The sequence below is a fragment of the Dromiciops gliroides genome, chromosome 2 (genome assembly GCF_019393635.1).
Source record: "Dromiciops gliroides isolate mDroGli1 chromosome 2, mDroGli1.pri, whole genome shotgun sequence".
Lineage (NCBI taxonomy): Eukaryota > Metazoa > Chordata > Mammalia > Microbiotheria > Microbiotheriidae > Dromiciops > Dromiciops gliroides.
Window position 1 is genome coordinate 25701946 of NC_057862.1, and position 26985 is coordinate 25728930.

At 39.6% G+C, this 26985-nt stretch overlaps 1 protein-coding gene across 1 annotated transcript in view; it reads right to left on the reverse strand.

The window, feature by feature from the left end:
- JMJD1C (jumonji domain containing 1C) overlaps positions 1-26772 on the reverse strand; it is a 124383-nt gene extending 97611 nt beyond the window's left edge. Inside the window, exons 1-2 of the mRNA XM_043981510.1 lie at positions 26381-26772; positions 25202-25280 (exon numbers count right to left, since the gene is read on the reverse strand). The gene's annotated coding sequence lies outside the window, so the exon portion shown is untranslated. The remainder of the gene's footprint in view (positions 1-25201; positions 25281-26380) is intronic.
- Between the last annotated feature and the right edge of the window lie 213 nt (positions 26773-26985).

The following is a 26985-nucleotide window of genomic DNA, read 5'->3' on the forward strand; positions in this document are numbered from 1 at the left end:
TGACCCTGGGCAAGTCACTTAACCCCAATTGCCTCACCAAAAAAAAAAAAAAAATTACCAGTATCAAAAATGAAAAAAGGATAACTGATAACAAATGAAAAAGAAATACAGTATATTTGAAACTATTTTGCCCAGATGCCAAATCAACCTAAATGGCATTTAAATGAATTATTTACAAAAATATACTGAAATTAACAGAATAGAAAATTTAAAACTGATTTCTTTTTGAAAATATATTTCATTAAATATTTCCAAATTATATCTTAAAATTTTAACGTTAAAAATTTTTCGACTTCCAAATTCTCTTTCTTCCTGCTTTTTCCCCACTACTTGAGAAGGTAAGCAATATATCAATTATATATGTGAAGTCATGCAAAAATATTTCCATATTAACCATGTTGCAAAAGAAAATAGTGGGGAAAAACATTAAGAAAAATAAAGTTTAAAAAATATGCTTTGGGGGGGGCAGCTAGGTGGTGCAGTGGATAGAGCACCGGCCCTGGAGTCAGGAATACCTGAGTTCAAATCCAGCCTCAGACACTTAACACTTACTAGCTGTGTGACTCTGGGCAAGTCACTTAACCCCAATTGCCTCACTTAAAAAAAAAATGCTTAGGGGGCAGCTAGATGGCACAGTGGATAAAGCACCGGCCCTGGATTCAGGAGGACCTGAGTTCAAATCCGATCTCAGACACTTGACACTTACTAGCTGTGTGACCCTGGGCAAGTCACTTACCCCCCATTGCCCCACCAAAAAAAAAAAATATATATATATATATATGCGCTTCAGGGGGTAGCTAGGTGGCACAGTGGATAAAGCACTGGCCCTGGATTCAGAAGGACCTGAGTTCAAATCCGGCCTCAGACACTTGACACATACTAGCTGTGTGACCCTGGGAAAGTCACTTAACCCTCATTTCCCCGCCCCCCCCAATATGCTAGCCCTCTCTCTAACCACTTCCTCGTCTGCCTTGTACCCACCCATTTTAATTAACACCCCTCCAAATTCTGTTGTTTGAGGTGATAAAAAAGCAAATAATCTCTTCACATATGGTTTTCTTTCCAAGAATGTTTTCAACTCCTATTTATTACTGAATATCTACCCTTTTTTTTCACCTGTGATATTAAGTTCAGTTTGCAGGGTATGCACTTAATCTCTCAAATACCAGCAATCAAAGAAATCAGTAGCTAAGCATGTTATCTGCCATTTTTTCCCCAGAATTCATGTAAGAGTTCATTTGGGCCAGGTAACTTTAATTCATCAAAAGCCATGAGATGTTCCTCTTGTTCTATCTCCTCCCTTACAAAGAGGGCATTAATTTCCTGTTGCCTGTTTTCTGCTCTATCATTTCCAGTGCTCACCTCTGAATTCTCTTGGGCAGGGAAAAAAATTAAATAAAAACTGAGTAGTCCCACCTTCTCTCTGTTGTCACTTTATGTTTTTTATTTTTTTGCTGTCAGGCAATGAGGATTAAGTGACTTGCCCAGGCTCACATCTTATAAGTGTCAAGTGTCTGAGGTCACATTTGAACTCAGGTCCTTCCTAATCCAGGGCCAGTGCTTTATACACTGCGTCACCTAGCTGCCCCTTCTGTTGCCACCCGTCTCATCCCTTAAATGGAAAATCTACAGATATATTCCAACATAACCCTTCAAACAAAGATAGCAACAAGGCAAGTTTTATTTTATAAACCGAGGTTCTGAATGCATCCCTAACATGACAGTAGTCCTATACCCACTAAGTGATGAAGGCAGGTCTTCTGCATGAGTCTGTGTCTCTAACCTCTCTGTTCAGGGTTATTATACATCACTCCCCTCAGTGCATCCCACAGGCCAACCTACTTTTCCTCAAATCTCATTTCATATCCATTCTCTGTGCCTTTGCACAAGCCAGACCACTTTCCACCCATCCACCTCCACCTCCAGGACATGCTACCTCTAAATGTCAACCTGTAGAATTCCATGGTGCATGGAACCTTCAAATCACAGCTGAAACACTGCTACACTGAAAGCCCTTCCAAGCTTGCTTTTTTTTTTTTTTTTGGACGGGACAGGGGTGGGGAGTGGGGGGGGGGAGAAGGCAGGGAAATGGAAAAGGGGGAGTGAGCCTCTGTTTTTAGCCCAGGCTAGGAGTATAACAACCACTCTCTGGCCCAATCCCAATACTGATCATCACAGAAGCTTTAACTGCCTCAGTTTGTCTAATATGGAGACAGGAAGCCTAGTGACCCAATCCTCCAAGGGACTCACTACAGTGATGTTGTACTTAGTGCAGGGACCTGATTACTTTGTAGCCTTTCTACAACTCAGAACTCCTGAATAAGGAGCCCTCCCCAGCAGCAGTAACGGCATTAGCACAATGGGCCATCTATGCAGCTATCCAGTATTCTTCTGCCTTCCTCCCATATCATGGTGCATTTACTTTGTCTATATTTTGGATATATTTTTACTTATATATCTATTGTTTCCTGACAGAATGTAAGGCTCTTTGAAGGCAGGGCCTATTTCATGTATATCACTGTACTTAGCACAGTATTTGGCACATAAGGGCCAAAACTGTTTGATAATTAAATCAAGTACTTCTTCCATTACACTAAATAAGATACAACACCCTACTGTCTAAAACCTGCCAATTACAGCACATTTAAATTTAGCTTTTCCAAAGCTAGAATCTTTATGGAATTTTTCTAGCTTCCTTCTATGTCTCATCACAATGATGTGTATCCTACATCAAACATCAGTCATATTTTACTATAGTTCAATGTACTAATATTCTCCTCAAGTGAAGGTACTGGGAATCACATGAATATGATTCTTTCAGTTTTATAATCAAAACTCTTACCATTCAAAAATGTGATTCAAAGTTTAGTGCTTTCTTTGAAAGAAATATACTTTACTACACTTAATTTGTTAAAAACTGTGGCTACTTTTGGGTATTAAGATTGTGAAATCACCCTGATAGAAGGCCTATATTACTCCAACAAATAAATAAATGCATACACATATACATATAAATATATATCCGTGTATTATATATATACAACCTTGACTTATACTATATTTTCTTTTTTTTAATCAAAAAGCCTTTTTTTATAAAATAACATGTAAAAATGAGTACAAAAGAATTCAGATTACAAGCTAAGACCTAAACAAAAAGATTGGACATTTGGTCTCTATTACATCTGTTAGAATTCAACTGTATTAAAAAGTCACCATGGGGCAGCTAGGTGACGCAGTAGATAGAGCACCAGCCCTGGAGTCAGGAGGACCTGAGTTCAAATCCAGACTCGGACATTTAACACTTACTAGCTGTGTGACCCTGGGCAAGTCACTTAACCCCAATTGCCTCACCAAAAAAAAAAAAAGAAAGAAAGAAAGAAAAAGAAAAAAAGTCACTCTAAGAATATTCTTTTCTGAATTAGGCATGCAACTAAAAAAAACCTAGAAAATGAACAAATTAAAAATCCCAATTTAAACACCAAATTGGAAATCCTGAAAATCAAAGGCAAGATTAATAAAATTGAAAGTAAAAAAAATTGAATTAATAAATAAAACTAGAAGTTGGTTTTGTGAAAAAACCAATAAAATAGATAAACCACTGGTTAATTTGATCAAAAAAGAAAGAAAACCAAACTAGTATTAAAAATGAAAGGGATGAACCAATGAAAAGGAAATTAAAACAATTATTAGGAACTATTTTGCCCAGTTACATGCAAATAAATTTGACAATCTCAATAAAATGAATATCTATAAAAATATAAATTACCCAGATTAACAGAAGAAGAAATAAAATACTTAAGTAACCAAATTTTAGAAAAAGAAATTGAACAAGCCATCAATGAACTTCATAGGAAAAAATACACAGGACCAGATGGATTCACAAGTGAATTCTATCAAACATTTAAAGAATAATTAATCCCAATACCATATAAATTATTTGAGAAAATAAGTGGAGTACTACCAAATTCCTTTTATAAGACAAATATGATGCTGATACCCAAACCAGGAAGAGCCAAAACAGGTAAAGAAAATTAAAAACCAATCTCCCTAATGAATATCAATGCAAAAATTTTAAATAAAATACTAGCAAAAAGATTACAGCAATACATCACAAGGATGATACGCTATCCAGGTAGGATTTATACCAGGAATGCAGAACTGGTTCAATATTAAGAAAACTATCAGCATAACTGGCCATATCAATAACAAAACAAACAAATCATGATTATCTCAATAGACGCAGAAAAGGCTTTTGACAGAATACAGCACCCATTTCTATTAAAAACACCAGAGAGCATAGAAAAAAGGGAGCTTACCTTAAAATATGTACTATATATCTAAAACAATCAGCAAGCGTTATCTGGAATGGGGATAAGCTAGAAGCCTTCCCAATACAATCAGGGGTGAATCAAGGATGAAATGTTAGCTATAGCAATAGGAGAAGAAAAAGAAATTAAAGGAATTAGAATAGTTAATGAGGAAACAAAACTATCAAATATGTTATACTTAGAAAATCCTAGAAAATCAACTAAAAAGCTACTTGAAATATTAACAACTTTAGCAAAGTTGCAGGATACAAAATAAATCCATATAAATCATCAGCATTTCTATATATTACCAACAAAGTCCAGCAACAACAGATTAAAAGAAATTCCCTTTAAAATAACTATGGCCAATATAAAATACTTGGGAGTCTACCTGCCAAGAAAAACCCAGGAACTATATGACCAGAACTATAATACACTTTTCACACAAATAAAGCCAGATCTAAATAACTGGAAAAATATTAATAGCGCATGGGTAGATAGAGCCAATATAATAAAAATTACAATCCTACCTCAGTTTATTTATTTAGTGCTATACTAATCAAATTATTAAAAATATTTTACAGGTCTAGAAAAAATAACAACATTCACCTGGAAAAACAAAAGCTCAAGGATATTATGGAAAGTAGTGAAAAAAAAAATGCAAGAGAAGGTGGTCTACCAGTACCAGATGTCAAACTGTATTATAAAGCGGTAATTATCAAAACAATCTGGTACTTGCTAAGAAAAAGAGAGGTGGATCAGTGGAATAGAAGAGGTACAAATTATAGTAATCTAGTATGTGATAAACCCAAAGATCCAAGCTTTTGGAACAAAAACTCATTATTTGACAAAAACTGCTAGGAAAACTAGAAAACAGTATGGGAGAAACTAGGTATAAATCAACATCTATAAGGTCAAATGTTTTACAGAGAGTAAAACAAAATGTAAAATAGATTTTGATTATGTAAAATTAAGAAGCTTTTGCACAAACAAAACCAATGTAACCAAGACTAAAAGGGAAGCAAAAAACTGGAAAAGAATCTTTGAAACAAATATCTCTAATAAAGGCCTCATTTCTCAATTGTATAGAGAACTGAATCAAATTTATAAAAATGCAAGTCAGACAAAGAAATCAAAGCTATCTCTAATCATATGAAAAACTGCTCTAGATGACTTTTGAGGGGGGCAATGAGGGTTAAGTGGCTTGCCCAGGGTAACACAGCCAGATTATTATTATATTTAATTTTTTTTTTGCAGGGCAATAAGGGTTAAGTGACTTGCTCAGGGTCATACAGCTACTAAGTATCAAGTGTTTAAGGCCAAATTTGAACCTAGGTCCTCCTGAATCCAGGGTCAGGGATATCTACTGTGCCACCTAGCTGCCCTGACATTTTTTAAAATTTATTTCTCTTTTTCTTTCTTTCTTTTTTTTTTTTGACAGGGCAATGAAGTAACTTGACCAGGGTCACACAGCTAGATTTTTTTTTTTCAATTTTATTTATTTTTTTTGGCTGGGCAATGAGGGATAAGTGATTTGCCCAAGGTCATACAGCTAAATTATTATTTTCAATTTAATTTTTTTGGGGCGGCACAACGAGGGTTAAGTGACTTGCCCAGAATCAAAAGCTACTAAGTGTTAAACATCTGAGAGTGGATTTGAACTCAGGTCCTCCTGAATCCAGGGCCAGTGCTTTATCCACTGAGCCACCTAGCTGCCCCTTGTTTTTTTCTTTTATTCAAGTTTTTTTTTAACTTAAATTTTTTTAGGGGCAGGGCAATGGGGGTTAAGTGACTTGCCCAGTGTCATACAGTTAGGAAGTATCAAGGGTTTAAGGCCAAATTTGAACTTAGGTCCTCCTGAATCCAGGGCCAGATCTTTATCTACTGCGCAACCTAGATGCCCCGACATTTAAAAAATATCTTTCTCTTTTTCTTTTTTTGCAGGGCAATGAAAGTTAAGTGACTTGCCCCGGATCACACAGCTCAAATTTTTTTTTCAATTTTTAAAATTTTTTTGGGCGGGGCAATGAAAGTTAAATGACTTGCTTAGAGCCACACAGCTAGATTGTTATTATTTTTAATTTGGTTTTTTTTTTAGGGTTAAGTGACTAGCCCAGGGTCACACAGCTAATTATCATATTTACTTTAATTTGGGGGGGGGCAGAGCAATAAGGGTTAACTGACTTGCCCAGGGTCACACAGCTAATTATTATATTTACTTTAATTGGGGGGGGGCAGAGCAATAAGGGTTAACTGACTTGCCCAGGGTCATACAGGTAGATTATTATTTTTTAATTTAATTTTTTTGGGTGGGGCAATGAGGGTTAAGTGATTTGCCCAGAGTCACACAGCTAGATTGTTATTATTTTTAATTTAATATTTTTCCAGAGCAATGAGAGTTAAGTGACTTGCCCAGGGTCACACAGGTAGATTATTATATTTAATTAAATTGGGGGGGGGCAATGAGGGTTAAGTGACTTGCCCCTGGTTACACAGTTAGATTTTTTTTCTTTTAAGTTTTGTTGTTGTTGTTTTTTTGTTTTTGTTTTGGGGGGGGGGTTTTGTGGGGTAATAAGTGTTAAATGACTTGCCCAGGGTCATACACCTAGATTATTTTTTTTTAATTTAATTTTTTTGGGGGGGGCATGGCAATGAGGGTTAAATAATTTGCCCAGGGACACACAAGTAGATTATTATATTTACTTTAATTTGGGGGAGGGAAAGGGCAATGAGTGTTAAGTGACTTGCCCAGAGTCATTCAGCTAGTGAGTGTCAAGCTTCTGAGACATTTGAACTGTTTCTCCTAAATCCATGGCCAGTGTTTTATCCACTGCGCCACCTAACTGCTCCTCATTTTTTTCTTTTATTCAAGGGTTTGGGTTTTGTTGTTGTTGTTTTTTTGTTCGTTTGTTTGCGGGTCAGTGAAGGTTAAGTGAGTTGGCCCTGGTTGCACAGTTAGATTTTTTTTTTAATTTTAAGTTTGTTTTTTTGGTTTTGTTTTTGTTTTTTTAAATAGTGCAAGGAGGGTTAAGTGCTTGGCCACAGTCTCACAGCTAGATTATTATAGTGACCTGAATTATTTGGGGGGGGGCAGAGAAATAAGGGTTAACTGTTTTGCCCAGGGTCATACAGGTAGATTATTATTTTTTTAATTTAATTTTTTTTGGGGGTGTGGGGTGGGCAGGTAATGAGAGTTAAGTGACTGGCCCAGAGTCCATACAGCTTGGTGGTGTCAAGCTTCTGAGACTGGATTTGAACTCAGTTCCTCCTAAATCCATGGCCAATGTTTTATCCCCTGCGCCACCTATCTGCCCCTCATTTTTTTCTTTTATTCAAATTTTGTTTGGTTTTGTTGCAGCTCAATGAGGGTTAAGTGACTTGCCCAGGGTCACACGGGTAGATTATTAATATATTTAATTTAAAATTTTGGGGGGGCAATGAGGGTTAAGTGACTTGCCCCTAGTTGCACAGTTAGATTTTTTTTTTAAGTTTTAATGTTTGGGGGTTTTTTGTGGGGCAATAAGGGTTAAGTGACTTGCCCAGGGTCACACAGCTAGATTATTATTGTATTTACCTAACTTTATTGTGGGGGAGGGAAGGGCAATAAGTGTTAAGTGACCTGCCCAGGGTCATACAGCTAATATGTGTCAAGCATCTGAAACCAAATTTTAATTCAGGTCCTCCTGAAGCCATGGCCAGTGCTCTATGCACTGCACCCCCATTTTTTTCTCTTTCTTTTCTTTCCTTTTTTTTTGGTAGGGCAATGAGGGTTAAGTGAGTTGGCCCTGGTTTCACAGTTAGATTTTTTTTTCTTTTAAGTTTCTTTTTTTTTAATAGGGCAAGGAGGGTTAAGTGACTTGCCCACAGTAACACAGCTAGATTATTATATTTAATTTTTTTTGGCAGAGCAATAAGGGTTAACTGACTTACCCAGGGCTAAACAGCTAGATTATTTTTTTTAATTTAATTTTTGGGGGGAGCGGGGAGGCGGACAATGAGGGTTAAGTGATTGACCCAGAGTCACACAGCTAGTAAGTATCAAGCTTCTGAGACCACATTTGAACTCAGTTCCTCCTAAATCCATAGCCAGTGTTTTATCCACTGTGCCACCTAGTTTCCCCTCATTTTTTTTTTATTCAAGTTTTTTGTTTGTTTGGGGTTTTTTTTTGCGGGTCAATGAGGGTTAAATGACTTGCCCAGGGCCACACAGGTAGGTTATTAAAGTATTTAATTTTTTTTGGGGGGGGGGGGCAATGAGGATTAAGTAACTTGCTCCCAGTTGCACAGTTATTTTTTTTTTTTAAGTTTTGGTGTTTGGAGTTTTTTTGCAGGGCAATAAGAGTTAAGTGACTTGCCCAGGTTCACACAGCTAGATTATTATTATATTTACCTTACTTTAATTTTTCGGGGGGCAGGGAGGAAGCACAATAAGTGTTAAGTGACCTGCCCAGGGTCATACAGCTAATATGTGTCAAGCATCTGAAACCAAATTTTAATTCAGGTCCTCCTGAATCCATGGCCAGTGCTCTATGCACTGCACCCCCATTTTTTTCTCTTTCTTTTCTTTCCTTTTTTTTTGGTAGGACAATGAGGTTTAAGTGAGTTGGCCCTGGTTTCACAGTTAGATTTTTTTCTTTTAAGTTTCTTTTTTTATAATAGGGCAAGGAGGGTTAAGTAACTTGCCCACAGTAACATAGGTAGATTATTATATTTACTTTAATTTTTTTTTGGCAGAGCAGTAAGGGTTAACTGACTTCTGTGCCACCTAGCTGCCCCTCATTTTTTTCTTTTATTCAAGTTTTTTGTTTGTTTGGGGTTTTTTTTTGCGGGTCAATGAGGGTTAAATGACTTGCCCAGGGCCACAAAGGTGGGTTATTAATGTATTTAAATTTTTTTAGGGTGGGCAATGAGGATTAAGTGACTTGCTCCCAGTTGCACAGTTAGATTTTTAAAATTTTAAGTTTTGGTGTTTGGAGTTTTTTTGTGGGGCAATAAGGGTTAAATGACTTCCCCAGGGTCACACAGCTAGATTATTATTATATTTACCTTACTTTAATTTGGGGGGGGAGCGAAATAAGTGTTAAGTGACCTGCCCAGGGTCATACAGCTAGTATGTGTCAAGCATCTGAGACCAAATTTGAATTCAGGTCCTCCTGAAGCCATGGCCAGTGCTCTATGCACTGCACCACCTAACTGCCCCCCCCCCCCCCAATTTTTCTCTTTCTTTTTTCTTTCTTTCTTTTTTTTTTTGGCAGGGCAATGAGGGTTAAGTGAGTTGGCCCTGGTTTCACAGAGTTTTTTCTTTTAAGTTTCTTTTTTTTTTAATAGGGCAAAGAGGGTTAAGTGACTTGCCCAAAGTAACATAGGTAGATTATTATATTTACTTTAATTTTTTTTGGCAGAGCAATAAGGGTTAACTGACTTGCCCAGGGCAAAACAGCTAGATTTTTTAAAAAATTTAATTGGGGGGGGGGCTGGCAAAGAGGGTTAAGTGACTGTCCCAGAGTCACACAGCTAGTAAGTGTCAAGCTTCTGAGACCGCATTTGAACTCAGTTCCTCCTAAATCCATAGCCAGTGTTTTATCCACTGTGCCACCTAGCTGCCCCTCGTTTTTTTCTTTTATTCAAGATTTTTGTTTGTTTGGTTGTTTTTTTGCAGGTCAATGAGGGTTAAATGACTTGCCCAGGGCCACAAAGGTAGGTTATTAATGCATTTAAATTTGGGGGGGGCAATGAGGATTAAGTGACTTGCTCCCAGTTGCACAGTTAGATTTTTTTTTTAATTTTAAGTTTTGGTGTTTGGAGTTTTTTTGTGGGGCAGTAAGGGTTAAGTGACTTGACCAGGGTCATACAGCTAGTAAATATAATAATCTAGCTGTGTGAGCGTGGGCAAGTCACTTAACCCTCCTTTCCCTATTAAATTGAGGGGGTGGGTGGGGGACAGGGCAATAAGTGTTAAGTGACTTCCCCAGGGCCACACGGCTAGATGATTATTATATTTACCTTACTTTAATTGGGGGGGGGAATAAGTGTTAAGTGACCTGCCCAGGGTCATACAGCTAGTATGTGTCAAGCATCTGAGACCAAATTTGAATTCAGGTCCTCCTGAAGCCATCACCAATGCTGGGCGATAAGGGTTAAGTGACTTCTAGCTGCCCCCCCCCCCATTTTTTCTCTTTCTTTTCTTTTCTTCTTTTTTTGGCAGGGCAATGAGGGTTAAGTGAGTTGGCCCTGGTTTCACAGAGTTTTTTCTTTTAAGTTTCTTTTTTTTTTAATAGGGCAAGGAGGGTTAAGTGACTTGCCCAAGCTCACACAGCTAGATTATTATATTTAATTTTTTTTTTGGCAGAGCAATAAGGGTTAACTGACTTGCCCAGGGCCAAACAGCTAGATTATTTTTTTTTAATTTAATTTTGTTGGGGGGGGCTGGCAAAGAAGGTTAAGTGACTGTCCCAGAGTCACACAGCCAGTAAGTGTCAAGCTTCTGAGACCACATTTGAACTCAGTTCTTCCTAAATCCATAGCCAGTGTTTTATCCACTGTGCCATATAGCTGCCCCTAATTTTTTTCTCTTATTCAAGTTTTTTGTTTGTTTGTGGGTCAATGAGGGTTAAATATCTTGCCCAGGGCCACACAGGTAGGTTATTAATGTATTTAAAATTTTTTTGGGTGGTGGGGGGCAATGAGGATTAAGTGACTTGCCCCTGATTGCACAGTTAGATTTTTTTTTTATTTTAAGTTTTGGTGTTTGGAGTTTTTTTGTGGGGCAGTAAGGGTTAAGTGACTTGACCAGGGTCATGCAGCTAGTAACTGTCAAGCATTGGAGACCAAATTTGAATTCAGGTCCTCCTGAAACCATGGCCTGCACTGCACTGCACCCCCATTTTTTCTCTTTCTTTTCTTTTCTTTTTTTGGTAGGGCAATGAGGGTTAAGTGAGTTGGCCCTGGTTTCACAGTTAAGATTTTTTTCTTTTAAGTTTCTTTTTTTTTAATAGGGCAATAAGGGTTAAGTGACTTGCCCAGTGTTACACAGCTAGATTATTATTTTTACCTTTCTTTAAATTTTTTTTGGAGGGGGAAGGGCAATAAGTGTTAAGTGACCTGCCCAGGGTCATACAGCTAGTATGTGTCAAGCATGAGACCAAATTTGAATTCAGGTCCTCCTGACACCATAGCCAGTGCTCTATGCACTGCACCACCTATTTTTTCTCTTTCTTTTCTTTTCTTTTTTTTTTGGCAGGGCAATGAGTGTTAAGTGAGTTGAACCTGGTTTCACAGTTAGATTTTTTTTCTTTTAAGTTTCTTTTTTTTTTTTTAATAGGGCAAGGAGGGTTAAGTGACTTGCCAACAGTAACACAGCTAGATTATTATATTTACTTTAATTTTTTTTGGCAGAGCAGTAAGGGTTAACTAACTTTCCCAGGGTCATACAGCTAGATAATTTTTTTTAATTTAATTTTTTTTGGGGGGGGGACAGGCAATGAGTGTGTTAAGTGATTGGCCCAGGGTCACACAGATAGTAAGTATCGAGCTTCTGAGAGCACATTTGAATTCAGTTCCTCCTAAATCAATAGCCAGTGTTTTATTCACTGTACCACCTAGCTGCCCCTCATTTTTTTCTTTTACTCAAGTTTTTTGTTTGTTTGTTTTGTGGGTCAAAGAGGGTTAAATGACTTGCCCAGGGCCACACAGGTAGGTTATTAATGCATTTAAATGGGGGGGGCAATGTGGATTAAGTGACTTGCTCCCGGTTGCAAAGACTTTTTTTATTTTAAGTTTTGGTATTTGGAGGGTTTTTTTTTTTTGCAGGGCAATAAGGGTCAAGAGACTTGCCCAGGGTCACACAGCTAGATTATTATTATTTTTACCTTACTTTAATTTTTTTTTGGGGGGGGTGAAGGGCAATAAGTGTTAAGTGACTTGCCCAGGGTCATACAGCTAGTATGTGTCAAGCATCTGAGACCAAATTTGATTTCATGTTCTAGTGAAGTCATGGCCAGTGCTCTATGCACTGCACCACCTAGCTGCCCCCCATTTTTTCTCTTTCTCTTCTTTTTTGCAGGGCAATGAGGGTTAAGTGAGTTGGCCTAGGTTGTACAGTTAAATTTTTTTTCTTTTCTTTTTTTTTTTTAATAGGGTAAGGGGGATTAAGTGACTTGTCCACGGTCACACAGGGAGATTATTATTATATTTAATTTAAATTTTTTTGCAGAGCAAAAAGGGTTAAGTGACTTTCCCAGGGTCATACAGGTAGATTATTATTATATTTAACTTACTTTAATTTGGGGGGGGCAGGGCAATAATTTGTTAAGTGATTTGCCAAGGGTCATATAGCTAGATTATTATTTTGTAAATTTAATTTTGGGGGGGGGAGGGCAATGAGGGTTAAGTGACTTGCCAAGAGTCATACAACAAGTTTGAGTCAAGCATATGACACTGGATTTGAACTCAGGTCCTCCTGAATCCAGGGCAACTGCTTTATCCTCTGTGCCACCTAGCTGCCCCTCAGTTTTGTCCTTATTTAAGTTTTCTTGTACAAAAACACTAATATGGCATTGTTTTACAAAACTGTACATGTATAACCCATATCTGACTGCTCACTGCTTCAGGGAGGGGTGAAGGAAGGAGGGATAAAAATTACAACTCAAAACTCTAAATAAAAATGCACATTACTTATAAAAGAAATGTCCTTTTCTTCTAGCAGAATGAAAAGCAATTGCAATCCCCTTAAGAAAAATTAGCGCCCAGAGCACAGGATTTCCTTTTGCAGAGTCCATCATGTCATTCGTCTAGTAGCTGTCACTGCCCAAAGCCGCCCCTTTCTGACTGAATTAACTGACACCAGAGAAAGCAGAGATCACAGTATTCATTCACACCCCCCCCCACCTAAGCAGCTGAATATCCAACATCTTTTAAAATACTCTGGGGGTTAAGTGACTTGCGCCCAGTTGCACAGATTTTTTTTTTGTATTGCTGTTTTGGTTTTTTTTTTGTGGGGCAATAAGAGTTAAGTGACTTGGGGCGGCTAAGTGGTGCAGTGGATAGAGCACTGGCCCTGGAGTCAGGAGTACCTAAGTTCAAATCCGGCCTCAGACACTTAACACTTACTAGCTGTGTGACCCTGGGCAAGTCACTTAACCCCAATTGCCTCACTAAAAAAAAAAAAAAAAGAGTTAAGTGACTTTCCCAGGGTCATAAAACTAGATTATTATTTTTTTAATTTAATTTTTTTGGGGGGTGGGGAACAGGGCAATGAGGATTAAGTGATTTGCCCAGAGTCATTCAGCTAATAACTGTCAAGCATCTGAGACCAAATTTGAATTCAGGTCCTCCTGAAGCCATGGCCAATGTTCTAGTCACTGCACCACCTAGCTGCCCCCCATTTTTTCTCTTTCTCTTCTTTTTTTTTGCAGGGCAATGAGGGTTAAATGAGTTGCCCTAGGTTGTACAGTTAAATGTTTTTCTAAGTTGTTTTTTTTTAAGTGATGCAATTGGGGTTAAGTGACTTGCCCAGGGTCACACAGGGAGATGATTATTAAATTTAATTTAAATATTCTTTTGGGTGGCAAAGAGGGTTAAGTAACTTGTCCCCAGTTGTAGTTAGAATTTTTTTTTAATTTTAAGTCTTGGTGTTTTAGATTTTTTTGCAGGGCAATAAGGGTTGATTTGCCCAGGGTCATACTGCTAGATTATGTTTTTTTTAAATTTAATTTTCTTTTGGGGGGGGGGGAAGGGCAATGAGGATTAAGTGACTTGCCCAGAGTCATAGAGCTAGTAACTGTCAAGCATCTGAGACCAAATTTGAATTCAGGTCCTCCTGGAGCCATGGCCAATGCTCTAGTCACTGCACCACCTAGCTGCCCCCCATTTTTTTCTCTTTCTCTTCTTTTTTTTTGCAGGGCAATGAGGGTTAAGTGAGTTGCCCTAGGTTGTACAGTTAAATTTTTTCTGTTAAGTTTTTTTTTAATAGGCAGGGAGGGTTAAGTAACTTGCCCACTGTCACACAGCTAGATTATTATATTTAATTTTTTTTTGGCAGAGCAATAAGGCTTAACTGACTTGCCCAGGGTCATATAGCTAGATTATTATTATATTTACCTTATCTTAATTTGGGGAGGGGGGCAGGGCAATAAGTGTTAAGTGATTTGCCCAGGGCCACAAGGTAGATTATTAATATTTAATTTAAATTCTTTTGGGGGGGTCAATGAGGGTTAAGTGACTTGCCCCCAGTTGCACAGATTATTTTTTTTTTATTTTAAGCATTGCTTTTTTGGGTTTTTTTGCGGGGCAAAAAGAGTTAAGTGACTTGCCCAGGGTCATACCACTAGATTATTATTTTTTTTAATTTAATTTTGGGGGCGGGGCAGGGCAATGAGGGTTAAGTGGCTTGCCCAGAGTCATAGAGCTAGTAACTGTCAAGCATCTGAGACCAAATTTGAATTCAGGTCCTCCTGAAGCCATGGCCAGTGCTCTATTCACTGCACCACCTAGCTGCCCCCCATTTTTTCTCTCTTTTTTTTTTTTTGGCAGGGCAATGAGGGTTAAGTGAGTTGGCCTAGGTTGTACAGTTAAATTTTTTTCCTTTAAGTTCTTTTTTTTTTTTTAAATAGGGCAAGGGGAGGGGTTAAGTGACTTGCCCACGGTCACACACGGAGATTATTATATTTACTTTAAATATTTTTGGGGGGGCAAAGAGGGTTAAGTGACTTGCCCCAGTTGTTGTTTGAATTTATTTTTAATTTTAAGTTTTGGTGTTTTAGTTTTTTTTTTTTGCGGGGCAATAAGGGTTAAGTGACATGCCCAGGGCCATACCGCTAGATTATTATTTTTTTAATTTAATTTTTGGGGGGGGGCAGGGCAATGAGGGTTAAGTGACTTGCCAAGAGTCATACAACAAGTTTGAGTCAAGCATATGACACTGGATTTGAACTCAGGTCCTCCTGAATCCAGGGCAACTGCTTTATCCTCTGTGCCACCTAGCTGCCCCTCAGTTTTGTCCTTATTTAAGTTTTCTTGTACAAAAACACTAATATGGCATTGTTTTACAAAACTGTACATGTATAACCCATATCTGACTGCTCACTGCTTCAGGGAGGGGTGAAGGAAGGAGGGATAAAAATTACAACTCAAAACTCTAAATAAAAATGCACATTACTTATAAAAGAAATGTCCTTTTCTTCTAGCAGAATGAAAAGCAATTGCAATCCCCTTAAGAAAAATTAGCGTCCAGAGCACAGGATTTCCTTTTGCAAAGAGTCCATCATGTCATTCGTTTAGTAGCTGTCACTGCCCAAAGCCTGCCCCTTTCTGACTGAATTAACTGACACCAGAGAAAGCAGAGATCACAGTATTCATTCACCCCCCCCCCCCACCTAAGCAGCTGAATATCCAACATCTTTTAAAATACAGTTAACAGAGATGGGTTTTTGCTTTTCTCTCTCTCTCTCTCTCTCTCTCTCTCTCTCTCTCTCTCTCTCTCTTTTTTGGGCAGGGCAATGAGGGTTAAGTAACTTGCCCAGGGTCACACAACTAGTAAGTGTCAAATATCTGAGGCTGGATTTGAACTCAGGTCCACCTCAATGCAGGGCCGGTGATTTCCAGTGCTTTATCCACTGAACCATCTAGCTGCCCCCACCCTTTTTTTTTTCTTTTTTTTTTGGGGGGGGGGGTAACGAGGTTTAAGTGATTTTCCCTGGGTCATATGGGCTAGATTATTATTTTTTTTTAATTTAAGGATTTTTTCCTCTGGGTAATAAGGCTTAAGTGACTTGTGTAGGGTTATACAGGTAGGAAGTATCAAGTGTTTGAGGCCAAATTTGAACTCAATCCCGGGCCAGTGCTTTATCCACTGTGCCCCCTAGCTGCCCCTCATTTTTTTTCTTTTATTCAAGTTTTTCATTTCTTTGGTTTTTTGTGGGTCAATGAGGATTAAGTGACTTGTTTGGAGTCACACCGGTAAATTATTAATATATTTAATTAAATTTTTTTGGGGGGGGGTCAATGAGGGTTAAGTGACTTGCCCCTGGTTGCAGCTAGATTTTTTTTTTTAATTTTGGTGTTTAAGGTTTTTTTGCTGGGTGATTAAGGTTAAGTGACTTCCCCAGGGTCACACAGCTAGATTATTATTATATTTACCTTACTTTAATTTTCTTTTGGGGGGGTGAAGGGCAATAAGTGTTAAGTGACCTGCCCAAGGTCATACAGCTAGTATGTGTCAAGCATCTGAGACCAAATTTGAATTCAGGTCCTCCTGATGCCATGGCCAGTGCTCTATGCACTGAATCACCTATCTGCCCCCCATTTTTCTTTTTCTTTTTTTTCTTTTTTTGCAGGGCAATGAGGGTTAAGTGAGTTGGCCCTGGTTTCACAGTTAGATTTTTTTCTTTTAAGTTTCTTCTTTTTCTTTAATAGGGCAAGGAGGGTTAAGTTACTTGCCCACTGTCACACAGCTAGATTATTATATTTAATTTTTTTTTGGCAGAGCAATAAGGGTTAACTGACTTGCCCAGGGTCATATAGCTAGATTATTATTATATTTACCTTATCTTAATTTGGGGAGGGGGCAGGGCAATAAGTGTTAAGTGATTTGCCCAGGGCCACAAAGTAGATTAGTAATATTTAATTTAAATTCTTTTGGGGTGGGGCAATGAAGGTTAAGTCACTTGCCCCTGGTTGGACAGATTTTTTTTTTAATTTTAAGTATTGTTGTTTTGGGGGTTTTTTGCGGGGCAATAAGAGTTAAGTGACTTGCCCAGGGTCATACAACTAGATTATTAATTTTTTAATTTAATTTTTTTGGGGGGGGGGCCTGTGGGCAATGAAGGTTAAGTGACTTGCCCAGAGTCATACAGCTAGTGTCAAGCTTCTGAGACCCCATTTGAACTCAGTTCCTCCTAAATCCATGGCCAGTGTTTTATCCACTGTGCCACATAGCTGCCTCTCATTTTTTTCTTTTATTCGTTTTTGTGAGTTTTTTTGGGGGGGGGAGAGGGGGGCTGGGTTAATGAGGGTTAAGTGACTTGCCCAGGGTCACACAGGTATAATTACATTAAATTTAAATTTGGGGGGGGGGGCAATGAGGGTTAAGTGATGCCCCCAGTTGCAGTTAGATTTTTATTTTAAGTTTTGGTGTTTTAGGGTTTTTTGCAGGACAATAAGGGTTAAGTGACTTGTCCAGGGTCATACAGCTAGATTATTATTATATTTACCTTATGTTAATTTGGGGAGGGGGCAGTGCAATAAGTGTTAAGTGACTTGCCCAGGGCCCCACAAGTAGATTATTAATATTTAATTTAAATTCTTTTGGGGGGAGCAATGAGGGTTAGGTGACTTGCTCCCGGTTGCACAGATTTAGTTTTATTTTTATTTTAAGTATTGCTGTTTTGGGGTTTTTTGTGGGGCAATAAGAGTTAAGTGACTTGCCCAGGGTCATACAACTAGATTATTATTTTTTAAATTTAATTTTTGGAGGGGGGACAGGGCAATGAGGATTAAGCGACTTGCCCAAACAGCTAGTATGTGTCAAGCACCTGAGACCAAATTTGAATTCAGGTCCTCCTGAAGCAATGGCCAGTGCTCTATGCACTGAATCACCTATCTGCCCCCCATTTTTCTCTTTCTTTTTTTTTCTTTTTTTGCAGGGCAATGAGGATTAAGTGACTTGTCCCTGGTTGCACAGATTTTATTTTTTATTTTTATTTTAAGTATTGCTGTTTTGGTTTTTTTTTGCGGGGCAATGAGTTGTGACTTGCCCAACTAGATTATTGTTTTTTAAATTTAATTTAATGTTTAATTAATTTAACTTTTGGGGGGGGGAGGACAGGGCAATGAGGATTAAGCGACTTGCCCAGTCAAACAGCTAGTATGTGTCAAGCATCTGAGACCAAATTTGAATTTAGGTCCTCCTGAATCCATGGCCAGTTCTCTATGCACTGCACCACCTAGCTGCCCCCCCATTTTTTTCTCTCTTCTTTTTTTGGTAGGCCAATGAGGGTTAAGTGAGTTGGCCCAGGTTGTACAGTTAAATTTTTTTCTTTAAATAGAGCAAGGAGGGTTAAGTTACTTGCCCATGGTCACACAGCTAGATTATTATATTTACTTTAATTTTTTTTTTTTTGCAGAGCAATAAGGGTTAACTGACTTGCCTAGGGTCGTACAGCTGGATTATTATTACATTTGATTAAAATTTGGGGGGTTGGAGATGCAGCAATAAAAGTTAAGTGACTTGCCCAGAGTCATATAGCTAAAAGTGTCAAGCTTCTGAGGCTGAATTTTAACTCAGATCCTCCTCAATCTAGGACCAGTGCTTTATCCACTGAGCCACCTAGCTGCCCCCCATTTTTTCTCTTTTTTTTTTTTGCAGGGCAATGAGAGTTAAGTGACTTGCCCCCAGTTGCAGTTGTTGTTTTTTTTTTTTTTTTAAGTTTTTTGTTTTTTTCTGCGGGGTTTTTGTTTTTGAGATTTTTTTGTGGGGCAACGAGGGTCAAGTCAGTTGCCCAGGGTCACACGGCTAGATTATTATTATATTTACTTTAATTTAATTGGGGAGGCAGGGCAATCATGGTTAAGGGACTTGCCCAGGGTCATACAGCTAGATTAATATATTTTTAATATAATTCTTTGGGGGCGGGGCAGGGCAATGAGAGTTAAATGACTTGCCCAGAGTCATACAGATAGTATGTATCAAGCATCTGAGACTGGATTTGAACTTAGGTCCTCCTGAAGCCAGGGCCAGTGCTTTAAGCACTGAACCACCAAGCTCCCCCTCATTTTTTTCTTTTACTTTTTCTTGCACAAAATCACTAATATGGTAATGTTTTACATAATTGCACATGTATAACCCATATCTGATTGCTTACTGCTTCAGGGAAGGGTGAGGGCAGGGAACGAAGGAGGGATAAAAATTACAACTCAAAACTATAAATAAAAATGCATGTTATTTAAAAATCATACGTCCTTTTCTTTCTACTTCTAGCAGAATGAAAAGCAATTGCAATCCCCTTAAGAAAAATTAGCACCCAGAGCACAGGATTTCCTTTTGCAAATAGTCCATCATGTCATTCGTCTAGTAGCTGTCACTGCCCAAAGCCCGCCCCTTTCTGACTGAATTAACTGACATCAGAGAAAGCAGAGATCACAGTATTCATTCAATTCCCACAACTAAGCAGCTGAATATCCTACATCTTTTAAAATACTGTTCACAGAGGTTTTTTCCTTCTCTCTCTCTCTCCTTGCAGGTTAATGAGGGTTAAATGACTTGCCCAGGGTCACATAGAGCTAGTAAGCATCAAGTGTTTGAGGTCAGATTTGAACTTGGGCACTCCTGTATCCATGGCCAGTGCTTTATCCACTGCGCCACCTAGCGCCTCTTTCACATGTTGTCATACATCTTCTTGATGCTAACCATGAGACCTAGAGATGTTTTCCAGTTGCTTTAAAAATATCTTAGATTTCTAAAATGCACTTAAGGGAGCATTACAACGTTCAAACAAAAAGGGATCAATGAAAATAACTCAAAGAAATATAGACAAGTCAATCAATAAATAAAACAGGTGTTTGTATATTTATATGCGTCTATGTATATGCAGTTAAGTGTGCGTCCCTTCAGTCTTCACAATCTGACACACAGGACCCCTTTTCCTCTACTCAGAGGGTCAAGTGCCATAGTTAAAGTAATAATAGCTTATTAATGATGTGACCCTTTTCCCTTCTCTGAAATATGCCCCCTTCTCTCCTCTGATGCTACCACCACTGACCCATTCCCTGCCACGAGTCCTGATGGGTCCACACACTAGTTCATCCTCTATTCACTGCCAAAGTGATTTTCTAAAGACTGTCAAGTCTGCTGATCATCCTATGATGGCATTTTCTCAAACATCTGCTAAAGATCAAATTTCCATAGCCTAGAACCAATCAATGAGCCGACACAATTCTCCTAGCTCCATAAGAAACTAAACAAACACCAGTGTTTTGCATAAGTAATGAAACCAACCTTAAGATTTGTCAATGCTGTAAGGAAGTTATCACTGAAAACAAAAGCTCATGTGAGACAGGAAAGAGGTTCCATTTTTCTTTTCTTTTTTTCCTGTGGGGCAATGAGGGTTAAGTGACTTGCCCCGGGTCACACAGCTAGTAAGTGTTAAGAGATTCAATTTTTCATGAGCTAGAATTAAGCTTTAAAATGTTTCGTTCATGTTTCCAAAGAAATTACCTCTCCCTATAAATTCTGAAATTTATTACTACCACTAAATAGAATTAAATGTTTTCTAAATAAAAGAATGTAATATTGTGGAAACATAAAATGATGTATTATTATAGTTATCACATACCACACCTATTGGAGGAGTTACTGCAAACTTACTTTAGCAATCTTATATGTCCAAACACATAAAGTCCTTTGCGAAGTGATCACTGAAAGAGGTAGGGAGTTGGGCATGTGCTCTTATTCTATCAATGCAGACATCACTCAAAACATTTTCAAAATTCTTTTGCAACTTCCTGTACCCAATAATGATAAGTATGAGAGGGGTATGCAGTTAGTACAACCTCCACTCAGCCTTTGGAGTATGCACAGAAATTCTGTATCTAGTTCTAATCCACTAAGCACTTGGTGAAAAGACAGATGTTTAACTGAATGAACTGGGGTGTATTCAAAAAACATCAACCAGGCTTTTGTGCCTTTGTACCCAGAGGTGCTAAAATGGGGCAAGGACTATAGTTCTCGGCCTCCCCATGCAAACAGTCTTTCAGGCCTTATCTCCACAGCCTGCCATGTGGCTAATGAACAGATGGTCCACTGCTGTTGTCTATTAGTTATTGCCTTAGGTCCAAGAGTATTGGAGATAGCCACAACCTTGTGAGGACTGAAAGGGCACAATAGTTGTGATGCATCACAAGATTTGTTTGAGGACGAAGGCCAGCGTAGAGGCCTTAGAGAATGAGGGCATAAATTAGTCCAGCTAAGGAGGAGACATCAAGTCCTGTAGAGGCTAATGGCTCATCAGGAAGCAAAGTGGTGGGACAGATGTTCTGTAGTCACAGCATTAAGCTTAGGGGAAGGAGGAGAACAAGCATTAATTAAGTGCCTACTATGCACCAGGCACTGTGCTAAGCACTTGACAAATGAGATCTCATTTTGTCCTCCAACATCACTAATTTGTAGGTTTGAGTCCACTCTTCTCAGGGATTGAGTGGTAAAAGGGAGCGTGTCCCGTAAGGTGTTGGGGGGTGGGTATCAATGCTTAGGAAGTCTTGTCCTTGCTATGGTTTTACAGTATTCATCCCTTTATAAAAGTTAATCAGTTAAATGATCTCAGGGTGCTAATTGCTAGAGGGTATCTATGATATAAAGGAAATACTAACTGCAACTAATGGCTGATATTATAGAGAACACACTGGAATGTGCTATCTTATTCATCGCCATTAAAGAAGCACCTTTATAAGCCCTTAAGGGTACTTTTAGAAGACCCAGAGATAGATGTACCTTTGTTTGGGGAAACCTGACTTACCAGGTTCTCCACAGCCTGTGAGTCTAAGTGTGTGTTGAGAAAAAAATCCTCAAAACCTTATTACATTATTATTATTAACATACCTTCAATAGTTCGTCACACATCTTCTCAACAACAAATCACTTTTTACCCAGTGATCTGAAGGCAAACTGTTTGATAAATAATGTGCCATTATTTAATATGATCAAGCTTACAAAGTTCTTTTTTAAAAAATTAAACCATGATTTGTAACTTGTCATTGAGGGGACTACCACCATCTTGAAAACAGCACCAAAAGGATTTAATGTACCAGAAATACAAACTGTATAGGATTGGTTAAATTGGGAGCAACTCAGACTGAGAATCAAGAGATCTCCCGACACGACACTAACCATGTGATCTCTCGTAAGCGACGTCATTTCTGAGAATTCGTTTTTTTATATATAAAATGAAGGGATTGGCGTATATTATCTATAGATTCCCTTATAATGCTACCAAATCCATGAGTCTAATCAACAAGTCTAGAATAAGCTAGCTGACAATTTTGGCTAGAACGATCCTATTTATTCTTGTACACTAGGAAGAGAATTTCCTTCATTTAAAATGTCCTATTTTGATTCATTGAGGCCAGAATATTCTAGGAATATAAAATAGTATTATTCCAGACAGCCAGAGAAGAAGAACTGTATTTGAGTGTATTTCTTAGGAAATAGTGAAATTATTTAAAATATGCCCCAAATCTTTCCATGAAATTAGTCTATATTAGAAATATAAATATTTATATAGAAGTATAGATTTATGGCTTTAGGGTTAATGTTCTTCCACCCTCCCCCTCAGAAGAGGAATTGGTAATCTACAGTAGCTTTCATCATGTTACCACACCACTCAAGAATTCACAAAGACTTTCGATAGTCTGTTATAAGGACAAATTCAGCCCCATGGCAGGCAGGCAGTCTTCCATAATATGAATTGCTATAAGTATCTGTAGAATTCAAATGAATTGGCTATAAAGGCAGTGAAATGAATGGAGAAGGATGAATGGGTTGGGGGAGGGAAATGATCAGAAAGTCATTTTGTATATGATGACGTTCTTATGTAAAACAGAACTGAAGATGTTCCACAGAAGCTGATGAGGCAGAGAGGAAAAAGAAGGATGGGCTGTGTGGATTTGGAAGTCACTGGCACAGATGTGTTCTTTGAACCTATAGGAGATATCGAAGAGAGAACACTGAGGAAAGAGTTACGGAAATATAGTAAAAGGGACTGAGAGTTCAGACAGGTAGAAAGACAACCAGAAGAACACAGCATCAGAAAAAGGAAGTAATACCCAGGCAGAGATGGTGGTCAACAGGGCTAAATGCTGCAGAAAAATCTAGAAGAATGAAGAGCAAGAGAGAACAAGTGACAGTGTTGAGTGTGTGTGTGTGTGTGTGTGTGTGTATGTAAATGTGTGATGTGTCTGTGTATGTATGTATGTGTGATGTGTGTGCGTGTGTCTGTGTGTATGTATGTATGTGTGATATGTGTGCGTGTGGGTGTGGGTGCATGTGCATGTGTGGATGTGTGTGTGTGAGAGAGAGACAGAGAGATAGAAAGAGACAGAGACAGAGAATGAATGAGAATGAATGATCTTGACAACTAAGGACTCTTTGATAACTGTAGAGACAAATTTCAGTTGAAGAAAGATGAGGACTGAAAAAAGATCCCTAAGGTTAGTGATAAAGAGACCATGCTGCAAAATTACAAAAGAAAATTCTAGAAAAGATGCAAGGTGGGAGGTCCGTGAGTGTGGAACATACATGTATTTTCAATTTTTTCAATGTACTGATCGCTTCTCTTAGTGTTTCTCTCTTCCTACTTCTTTTGTTTAAAAAATCTTTGTTATATAAGATAGCTCTTTTGGAGAAGGAAGAGCTAGGGAACTTTCTAAAATACAAAAAAAAATCAGCAAAATTTATTAATTTTTTTTAAAAAAGGTATCACTGATACAATTGAAGGAAATGGTTTGAGTTCAATGGTGGGATTGCAAGACCTGACTGGAATGAGAGAAGTCAAGGCAGAAGTATATAGATTTTTCTAAGAATTTGGGTGTGTAAAGGGGTGGAGGAGGGAAATGTGGCATTCTGATGACAAGGTAAATTGATTTACATATTTCCTAACTTGTGCAAGATTTCATATGTAGTATATATATATGTATATATGCACATACACATACCTACATATATATTTTAGACATTTATTTTTTTGATTATGCCATAATTTTTGATGGGCTATCACATGTTATGGGGTAGTAATTTTCCCTCTTTGACCATCATTTCCATTGAATCTTTGTTAGCCTGTTTTAAAATAACCACATACACCAAAAAACTGCACTAATGAAGTGAATTCTGAAAGAGTATTGTGTGTTTAACCCAAATTGTTCCATATTTCACATAAACAAGTGGGGTATACCTTTGAGTTCCGTCTTGCGCTGAAAGAAATCTGGTACATTTGTAGAAAAGGTAACATTTTCATTTTCCAAGGGAAAGCTGCCAGATACATTGGCAACACACCCTTTCAAGGTGTTCTGGACAAATTTCACGCCCCGAGTAGTATAAATGTATTATTTCTACCAACATTCTAATGGTTCAAAATGGAGAAAGAAATTATTTTTATAGGCTACAAGGTATTTTTAGCTTATATATACATACATATAATTTTCAATAATCAGCTTCATTCCTATATTGTATACATACTACAAAAACGTCTTCCCCAAATGATATACACATAGCAATATGTATCTACTGTATCTATAATACATTCATACTACCTGAGGCATGAACTGATTTTCTTTAAAATTTCATGTAGGAAAATTAAATCTAAGTCATCACAATTTGGTAAATTTCTGTTTTCGTGCTCTTTTAAAGATGTCAAAAAATAAAACTGATATTGGTCATTTTCTATCTAATGTGCAAACACTGTTCTGAACAACATTTAGATTTTAAAACTACATTTTCTAATTTTCTCATCAGCTATTGTCAAAAAACAAAATAAAACAAATTTGCTCAGTTTGAAATATCTTCCAAAGGTAAAACTGGATTAGCGTTCTACTGAAGGGCTAAGATCATCTCATTGAAGAGATGAGCAAATCCAATTTAACCAATTTACACGATTTACACGATTGAGAATTATTTAAGTCGTCTCTTGTAAAATCAGTGTAATACCCGCATACTATACGCAATTCTATTATATAACGTCATTATCATTTTACTTGCTTCTAAATCCGTTCTGTTCAGAAAATATAAGAAAATTTAAAGGTTTTTCCCCCCACAATACATAGAGCCCCTAAACACCGCATAACGTTCACCCTTCTGCTCATTTCTTATAACAAAGAAGCCTTTAGACAATAATTAAAAAACAAAAACCTACCTCTGTGTACACATATTTTGAAACAAACACTGCAATCCATTCAGAGATCTCTAAGCACATGAAACCAATCTACAAAGAGCTGCTCAAAAATTAAAAAAAAAAAAACAAGAACAAGAGCATTAATGGTGGCTTACGCAGTCCCAGCTCCCGCTCCCCTAGCTCTGCAGACTGGCCGCCTAGCCCCCGAGACCCTGACCATCCATTTTCGACTCTTCTCTCCTAAGCCCAGCCTCGGGAATGCAGAGGAGACGCAAGTCCCCGCGTCCCCATCCGTGCGTGAGTGTCTGCCCGCCTCCCCCCCCCCAGCTCCTCCGCCCGCGCCGCGCCAGCCCGCTCCCCCCGCCCCTCTCTCTCCCTCTCTGCCCCCCGCCCCTCTCTCTCTCCCTCTCTCCCCCGCCCCTCTCTCTCTCTCTCCCTCTCTCTCTCCCCCGCCCCTCTCTCTCTCCCTCTCTCTCTCTCCCCCGCCCCTCTCTCTCTCTCTCCCTCTCTCTCTCCCCCGCCCCTCTCTCTCTCCCTCTCTCTCTCCCCCGCCCCTCTCTCTCTCTCTCTCTCTCCCTCTCTCTCTCTCCCCCTCCCCTCCCTCTCTCTCTCTCTCCCTCTCTCTCTCGTCCCCCCGCCCCTCTCTCTCTCTCCCTCTCTCTCTCTCCCCCGCCCCTCTCTCTCTCTCTCTCTCTCTCTCTCTCCCCCGCCCCTCTCTCTCTCTCCCTCTCTCTCTCTCCCCCGCCCCTCTCTCTCTCTCTCCCTCACTCTCTCCCCCGCCCCTCTCTCTCTCCCTCTCTCTCTCCCCCGCCCCTCTCTCTCTCTCTCTCTCTCCCTCTCTCTCTCTCCCCCTCCCCTCTCTCTCTCTCCCTCTCTCTCTCTCCCCCCGCCCCTCTCTCTCTCTCCCTCTCTCTCTCTCCCCCGCCCCTCTCTCTCTCTCTCTCCCTCCCCTCTCTCTCCCTCTCTCTCTCCCTCTCTCCCTCTCTCTCTCTCTCTCTCTCTCTCTCTCTGTGTCGCACTTCCCATCCCCCTCCCCCGCGGCTCTCCGAGCACATTCGAACCCTTCCTAGGAAAAGAGGCTCCCGCTCGGGCCGCCCTCGTCCCCCTCTCCTGGGCTGCTAGTCAGGGTCTTCCTCCCCTTTCGGACCCCCGCTCCGCGGTTCCACCCGACCACCTGAGAGGGCCCGATGGGCCCCCTACCTCGCGATGTCTGCCTCCTGTCACCGCAGACAGCAGCCCCCACCCACGCCGTGCCCAGCTCAGCCGAGCATCCGCAGCCTCTCCAGCGGTTGTCGGGCTAGGAGGCCGCAGGAAGGGCACGGGTATCGCCTGCCCCGGGTCGGGCCTCTCGCCCGTCCCTGGGCTAGGCGCCTGCTCTCCTGGCCAGCTCCCGATCCGCGGTCCAGCCGGTCCGCGGTCTGCCGCCCTGCTGAAGCTGCCGCTGCAGACGGTCCGCACTCCTCCTCGATGCGTCGCCGCCGCAGACTAAGCGCAGGAATCACTTGTCCCCCAGCTTAGGGCGCAGCTCCTCCTGCCAAGGCAGCTCGTGTGGCCCCCCACGAGGGGCACCCTGGGGCGACAGGGGTGGGGGCGGGGGTGGAGCTGTGGGCTGCAGCCTATGTTCCTTCCTCTTTACCGCACCACCCCCTCTGCTACCATGGTTACGGCGTATCCAGTGCAGCGGTACATTTCCGTCACGGCCCTACATTTCCGTCTCCTTCCGCGAGCCAGAACGAGGGAGACAGAAAAGAGTACCCTGTCTGGCAGAGAGGGGGCGGGGTGGAGTGGGGTGGGGCCGAGCCTGG